The following is a 9,115-nucleotide window of genomic DNA, read 5'->3' as shown; positions in this document are numbered from 1 at the left end:
TTAGTTTTGCACGAAAATTATATTTTAGACCCATATTAAACCAAGCCTTGAACTTACAAAACTAACATACTTTAAAGCGGAAATTTAATTTTGTTCGGCAAATTTGAATTATTAAATTCAAACAAGTGAATTTTTTGTTCCATTTATTTAACTTTAATACCATTTTAATCTATATTTCAACAATTATTATTATTATTTACGTTTTCGGAAAAAAAACTTTTCAGAAAAGCGTTCGTTCTATTGGTGTCAGTGACGTAGATCGAAACTAGTTTCACATGTGACGTACAATTCTACCAGGAGCACATATCATCGCAGAGATAACATGGAAGAGCAACGAACGAATGTACTCGCCGCGTACTGGCTGAATAATGTAATGTTTGTGAACAGTGTTTGCCGCCAGCCGACATTCATCCGGTCAGACAATATACGTTACCTCTTCGCTCATTCTGCTACCCGGGTACAGGTGGAGTAGATACGCGTTCCTATGGACAAACGGCAATCACACCAACATTCTTAGAATATCAGACCTATGAGATTCCTTCAAATCGTATTTCTGCTTTCCTGGTTGTCGCAGATTACACTTTCCTAGAGGACAACGGTACACACAATACCCAGCGAACAATGTTTTAGACATACAAACAAACATTCAAAGATGATGGTCTTTCTTACATACCAAATCCATGATAAGTATTCATTAATTTAGTTGATAATTAAAATATGCCTGTATTTGCATGGTTTAAGTTATAAATAAGAATCTGTATTTTTAATAATACATATAACTACAAATTTAACAAAACATCGTTTTATTCCATAAACACAGATTTAAAAAAAAATCTAAAATAAAACGTGGAAAATAATAAAAGAACATTTGGTGTTTTTAGTAGAAAAGTATTTATTTACAAACACACTTAAAACAAATGGAATAAACGAGGTATACGTGGAAAAAGAAAAACGCAAAGAGAACTTTTCATTAAATATGCAAAGTCATAATAAAATGTTACGTTCCGTGCGTAAAGTAGAGAAGAATATGTATAGAAGGTACTCGTTTAATGGCGTGGTCATAAAACCGTCTGGATTTAAAATGTGATACTGAGACTTGAAGGTATTAAGCTGATCACCCTTACTCAAGATCCACTTGGTCGTAAAGATAGTCCATAAACATTGTAAACGGAATATTAAGTGATTCTGGCTGATTGAAAATACTTAAGAACAAATCACGGCACTTGCTCAGTTCTTCCGAGTATTATTTATCTGCGAAGCTAATCCACTCATGTACCAACTTAAAACTAAAGATTAATGTACGTAGTACGTTTATTTTTTGAGAGGGAATTAGTTGTGCTTAGGCTATTTTAACCTATAGAAAGCTTTTTCTTCGAAAAAAGAATCCAGATAAGCAATGTACATTTTAGTATCCTAAAGGATATTTAAATCATCAGTAAATTAATATGAAATAGACGGAAATAACATGATTTAGACATCGTATTTGATCGATGGGGTGATTCTTAGATATTATATATTATTGAAACATGTACAGACTGTAGGAAGAGTAAGAGTTCAGATCAAAGGAAATAACTGGCATATTGAAAACGTAATAGAGAAGGAATACTACGTGGGAAAAGAAGAATAAAAACATTGACTATGGTACTCGGAGTTACATACTCTTCTGTACAAGCTTTTGTAAATTAGGCAATGCTTATATGTACACATAATTTTATGGCCGCAAGATATCAAAACTGACTGACTTAAGTACATATATATATATATTTGAACATTTTTACTATTTTTTTTATTTAGAAGTTATTGATGATGTACATGGTAAATAACTTATTTTTTATTCATTCAGGTAAGCTAAGCGACTTAGTCTTAAATATGGAAATCAAGTTACAGCAGAGTGGGTTCAAACGTAAAGCCTCAGACAGTGCAACTAACAAGTCCTCGACACTAACCACGGAGCCACGAGTCGACCCTAAATGAATACAATCATATTTTTATCATAAATTATACAATGTTGTTATTTTAAAATTTCTTATTAATTAAATCTGAGTTCAATTCACTAACCTCTGCTCCATTTCCATAAAAACATAAATAAATTATTATTTTTATTTATTATTATTTTTATTTTTTTTATTACATTTATTTCTTTTATATTTTAAAGTGATTTATATTTTTGGATAGCATTAAATAAAAGCGTGATAAATTCGAGCTACATTCTAGCAGCAACAAAAAAAATAACAAGTATTTTGCAAATCCCGTATTACCGTTCTCCGCAAGCAACAAGTCAAATTAGCATAAAACCAATCACAAAATGTTGGAGCGGAGTAATTCCATACCGTGACATAGTTAATTTATTCTGTATGGGTGAAATTATTACTATGAAATTTGCAAGAAGAAAGAGAATAACATATTTCGGATTAGAATTCTAGCTTATACCATGATATTATTACATGTATTTTTTATTTACTGATTTTTGAAAAGTTTGAGTCTGAAAGTTTTATTGAAACTAACAACGGTCTGTAGGATTAAGAAATAAAACCAAGAAATGTAAGACTTTTTTGAACAAAAGTATCTAAAGCGTAAGTTTTTATTTTAAAACACTCTCCTTATTATCCATTGCGTAATACCATTTTTTTTAAGTGGTATTACACAAAGTAAACAATGTTTGATAAGGAGTGTTTTTTTAACTTACCATAAAGTTATCAATGCTTTTAATATACAATATCCATAATTTAAAATTTCTTAAACATATATTTTTGTGGAGATCCGCCAAACCACCTTATTTCTTGTCGATTGAGTTCTATTCTCAAGTAAATAATAGTAAAAAAAAAAATAATAATAATATGAAATAATAGTAAGTTTTGATTATATTGAACAGAAAATTAAATATTAGATAAGAAAATTAAATAACAAATGAAGTATTCATTAGCAGTATCTAAATGACGTAATCTAGCAGTATGCTATCCCGAGAACTTTACAATTTCTGCTACTTTCTTTTTCCCACCCTTCAACTTCCATTCTCATATACCAGCAAACTCGTTCACCCTGAAATACTTCACGGACGTCATCTTTATCTCTTAAAATATGTTTTATTCTATTCTCTTTGACCTGGACTGATCACCTTGTATTTGTGGATTTGATGCTCAAGTTAACAGTGCATCAATTTGATGCGGGGCGACCTATATGTAGGAACGGAAAGGGTTAAAAAGAATAAATACATCGTTAAAAATATAGTTTCATACATGGAAACATGTAAAATTTTTACTAAATAATCAATAAATCACAAAAGAGATTAATCACAATGTACCTAACTGATTAGCTATCTATTTTAAAGAGGCTTTGAATTATTTTTACTTTTTTTTGATGGATGAACACCGAATTTTCATAGACCCATCATTCATCCCTCTCTCTTGATAAACCCTTATGGCGGCTGGATAGATAATGGATATTTACTGCGAAGGTATTTCCACCCTTGGGCGCAGTAATACATAATGCAGAGGAGGCTATTCACTCACCCCCGGCCTGGACCAATGACTAGGGACATATTAGGAAGAGGAAGGTTATGGGTGATGGACTAAAGAAACAGTGGCCGATATCCATTAGATACGATCGGCACTTAAGTCAATTGAATATACAACTGATATATGTTAATGTAATACCAATAACAGTGATTTTGACGATTTTTGACACAATTATAGTTTTCGTATGTAGTTTGTTATTTTTTCATTCTTCTAATTTCGGTTTCGGGTTAGCAAGCACTTCAGGAAAGATTCATGAGTTTGAATGATTTACTTTTAAGAACATTTTGAGTGTGTCCAAATATTTTTTCATAAATCTGGGTTTCCTCCAATTAGGAATAATTTTTACATTTCGACATCACAACATGGATGAAGAAGAATATGGAAATCTGGGTTACAGGGTTTATGATCTGTCATAGGCTGGTTGTGCGTTGTCATACGCTGAAATATTTGTTTTATGTCATTTGACTAAAAACATGTAGACAAGCATTTTTCCTTTGCCTACACTTCCTAATATTTGAGATCCTACATTCACTTTATCTTAAATACTATTATCTACTAAGTGTAAAATACTGAATCACATAGACATACGATAATTATTTGAGTTAATCTTTAATTCCCGTTTTTGTTGTTTACGATAAAAACGTGCTTTTTGTAGAAGACTTGATTTCGTCCAGAAGATCTCAATACTAATAACGTTCATAGATATTTTTTATTGATATGTTGATGATGAAACGACAAAACTCATCTAGTTCTTTAACAATAAGTATATTATTTTAAGCATCATTTCAGCGCTTGCACGCAGCATGAATGAGTTATTTGAAAAGTGTAGATAAAGTGTGTTGCATTATGTTTTACACCTGGAGATTGTTTCAAAGAATATTTATGGGATAAGTAAAGTTGTTGGATATGAGCCAGGTGCAGTTTTAGTATCATACTTGAACTATACTCTCGTCTTGGCTTTTATGTTTTTTTTTTTTTTTTTAAACATTTTGTGCATTGTCTTTTTCATGTGGTAAGTTTCTTATTTGACCCAAGAGTCCCTGGTATAGAATGAAATTCTTGAAGCATTGCATAAAGTTTTAACATCTTAAAATGATAGCAATTTTTCAAACATAAATTAATCATAATTTGCGAAAGCGTCTGAATTTGGGTGCAAAGATATGAATTGATCATCAATAAAAAATATTTATGAACTTTATTAGTATTGATTCTTCACTATAAGTGTTTATCAAAGTGGTATTACACAAAGTAAATGATGAATGACAAGGAGGGTGTGATATTTAATGATACCAAAAATGTTCCTTGATAACATGTCATAAAAGAAAACTTTTTGTAAAATGTTATTGCTATGAACCACTAAATGAATTACATTTTTTTAATGACTTTCTTAAATGATCATAATAAAGCAAAGCTTCTTACAATTAATATTAATAAATCAAGTCGCATGCAGATAAATCTTGACCAACATTTGTGTTTTTGTTTTGAGACAATATTGGTGGCTTAAATCCCAAATTGTCATAGGGTAGCAGACAGCAAAAAAGGTGAAGGTCCGTTCGGGATCACGTCTTAAGAGTAATGACTCACCCTTATAAAGCCTCCGGGTCATCACAGCGTCCTAATCGTGACTTAATCCAAGGTCTAGACAAGCATAAATTTCACTAAAGTCACTAAAAACGAAGACAAAAGGGTAAACCAATAATATGGCATATTTTGTAAACAAAATCTTTAAGCGTGACCTTTTCCAAATATTTCCGATTAAATGTTTTGTCAGAATAGGAATAATTTTAACCGCATCCCTGAATAATGTATGGCCATGCGTCGGTCAGCCAAACACAAGGATTTCTTAAATGTAATACATCACTACGGGCTTTCAATGTAAGAGCTAGTGGGTTTTCGTGGGATCTAAAAATTATACGGAAATGGAACAGGCTACGCGAGGCTTAGAAAAATGTCAATACAGGACGTGCCAGATCACTCAATCAAAATTGTTTACCATTTACAAAGAAGGGAAGAAAGGAGAGTGCTTTTAAATTATGTTTTCTTTGGGAAACTTTATTGGGATATAAAGCGGCATGAAAATTATTTCGCGTCCCTATCAAGTAGCTACTCGGATACAATGAATTGTCGGAGATCATTTAGTCACAGTACCGATAAATAATCCCTTCCGACCCGGGAAAGATTGAGCGGGTCAATTTACTTAGACCCGCCGCAGGCCACCGCAGACCGGATACTAAAGCCACGATACAATAAGCCCCACATTAGTTATGTGCTCCTGATCTTCACCCTCGGAACAACAACGGTTAATAATTAGACCGTAAGGAACAAAATTCTACTTTCGTTTTTCAAAGCCGCTTTTGCTTGACAGCGAAATTATTTCTAAAAGCTTTTGAGTTATTTTCCATTATGTGTGATGTAAAAATGAAACATTCAAAAGCTATTCAAGTTATAAAATACGAGAGCTTTTTCCTTTTGACGTAGACGACCCTTAGCTTTCTCTGAAGCACGAATATGGGAAATAAAATATCACACGTTTTTATATCGACGACAAATATTTCTGTTATTATTTTTTGTAAGTTCACAAGAGTTCTCTCAATAAAAATCGAATAAAGTTATTGAATCATACGTTTTCTTTATCTTAGAAATATGTCGGGAACCCAACCAATTCGAGAAGATTGTAAAAACGTGATTCCATTATATAAGTTATGGAATGGACAAGATGTTAGAAGAGTATGAAACTTATTTCATACTCTTCCAACTTCTTATTTCTTTATAGACGAAAAATTTTCCCGGCAACCATTAGGTTAATTTCGATAGATGATTTTGTTTAAGTATAATCTTGTTCCAAATAAAAAAATTACACAATTCATTGTATGAGAGTCACCGAGTTAAACAATAAATTTGTATAAAACGCACGGAGTTGTGCATTGAAATTGAAGGACCAACAAGTCGTGGGCGATTTGGATTGAGATGAATGAGATTTCTTCAAATTTCAGGAAAACGCGAGAGGCAGAAATTGTTTAATAAGCACAGCTTCCCGCCTCTTGCCGGCGTGAAATATGACGATGCTCAAAAAATGCGGGCAAAATGGGCGATTCAAAGACGTAGATGGATATTCCAGCACGCATAGCGACGATTTATATTAATTTTATTCGAGGGCGGAGACTCGTAAATCGTAAGATGTCGCCATGTGTAAATGGTGATAAATAGGAGTGTCGCTTTTATTATATTTATTTCTGTTATATTTCAAGTGCGGTTGTAGACGTGCCCTAAACCTTCGAGGAGTGGAAGGAATAATTAAAACGGGGTATTATTATTTTTGAATATAAGTTGCAACTGGTTTGTATAAAAAAAATATTCATTTACTACATTTAAATTTTGTGCTGATATTTTTTGGTGGAACTGCATTTAATAGAATAAAAAAACAACCATGTAGTTTTTTCTTCATGATTTTTTTTCGATCAACAACCGGGTTTTATCGTGATCGACATCATCAGACAGGTGTCTATAATTTATTCGTGTTTTTATTTTATTTTGAATTGAGAATTTTACAGAATAATTGTATCAATAAAGTCATTCACATGAACGAGTTACACAAAACAAGTACTTGTATAATTCCAATTACAAAATTCAACATAGGTAAATTTTTGAAAATACCTGGATGAGGGACGGGAGGGACAAAAATGGGAACAAGGAAAGATCAAACCTCACTTCAAAGACAAATTGTATAAAACTAGGGACACATCACGATACAAATATCGAGACAATGACGAGTAGAACAAAATCCCTATATTAATCGTTAACCAATTTAAATGAGCGATAATAAAGAACGTATCAATTAATTACACTCATTTAGTGTGGATATGTTCAACTTTTGAAAAAGAAAGATTTAAATTGAAAACAGAGGGTGCAAAAGATATAAAGATCTATCAGATTTAGTGGTGTCTTATTTAGAAAATATGACAAGAAAAATAAGACAAATGATTTATTTGAGCTTTGTGATAAATCTTGATTGATATAAGATATTGAATCCATTGTGTATATTGTATTGTTGTATTATTTGTATTGTTTTAAGGGATCAACCTTATTCATTTATTATTAACCATACAAATCCACCATAATTTTTAAGACATAAACTCAATATGCTATTATAAATCCTTGTAAGGCAATGAGAATTTTCCTAAGCAACTAATAAACATATTTTTTTAAATTACACTTCTTTTAATTCAATAAAGTTCTAAAATATGCATCCAATCTACCAGGAGATCATGAAAGATAAACAGATCTACGAGTGAAATAAATAAGTTTGCTCAATCTCTTATTTATTTTAATTTCGAGCTGAACATTTCTTTTCATGAAAGAACCCAGTTCCGTGAGTTTATGAACCATTTTTTTAAATAATAAACCATCTACAGCTGTCACCGCCAAACGTAATATCGCCAATAATAAAGTGACATACAAATGTAAGTAGACGTATAACCCAATCATAAACCGGGGTTCCGGGGTGAGAAACGAGGCGGGGAGCAGAAAATAAATGGAGATACGACAAAAAATATACACGTATTTTCCCCTCCAGCCCTATTCAAGGCGGAAGCCTATACAAATGCAAAATTATTATGCCGCCGATGGAAAATGGCCAATGAGGAAAAATAAATAGAAATAAGACGGTTGTGATTTGAAAATTCGGTAAATAAATCTGATTTTAAGAGACGCATGCCAGCGGGAAAATTAAATAAGCCAGAATAATAAAGTTTTTTTTTTCTCTTCGAAAATTTTCGTAGTCGTATGAGATGATAAACCGTGGTTTAAATTATTACAATTTTACATCATTTCACACTGGTGTTGAAAATTTTATGCTGGAAATACTTTTGTAATAATATTTTCTCTTGAACATCGACAAAATTTAAAATGAATTGTTTAAAACGGATAGTAACCTTGGATGTATTTTACTTTAAGTTAAGCCTAACAGCGAAAGCTGAACTGGCAATTCACAATGGAGATTTGGTGTCAACCCTCATGCATGAAAGTAAAGTGCAACACCAAAATTTGGTAAAAAAAGGGTAAAAGAATTTTCAATGCAGTCATAATACGATCTGCTAGACGAATGCTCGGTAAAAAGATGTGTGATGGATGTTCGAATGGTGAAATAAGACAATAATCTAAGGCTGAGATAAGCACTATCGATAAAATTAAGAAAGGTGTGTTAAAATGTTTTGAACATGTGGAACGTATGAATGAGGAAAGAACGATAAAATAATTTTATGCGGTGAATGTATATAGAAATAGGAGCAGAAGAACACCGATGCCATGGCCGAGTACGTCAAATACTTGAAAGCAGTCAAGTCAGAAGTAGGAATAATCGGCGTGTATGTATGAGGAGATGCAAGGATTTGGTGGCGAAGATTGTTTGCAAAGACATAATTGTGTGGCATTCTTATATCTCTTCCTACCCCTGCGGGGAAACGGTTTGATGGTTACTTAGTTATATCAAATATATTAATTGATAATTATTTTGGCGCCGAGAACAGGATTAATAAATGGGACAACTCTCATATTTCTTATTAATCTTCTCCAATTTCAACTTCCTGCTAGCGAATAATTGA

Source organism: Brachycentrus maculatus, unplaced genomic scaffold (genome assembly GCF_059751285.1).
Source record: "Brachycentrus maculatus isolate JH-2025_06_01 unplaced genomic scaffold, ASM5975128v1 h1tg000483l, whole genome shotgun sequence".
Classification (NCBI taxonomy): domain Eukaryota; kingdom Metazoa; phylum Arthropoda; class Insecta; order Trichoptera; family Brachycentridae; genus Brachycentrus; species Brachycentrus maculatus.
Note: the sequence above shows the minus strand (reverse complement) of the source record.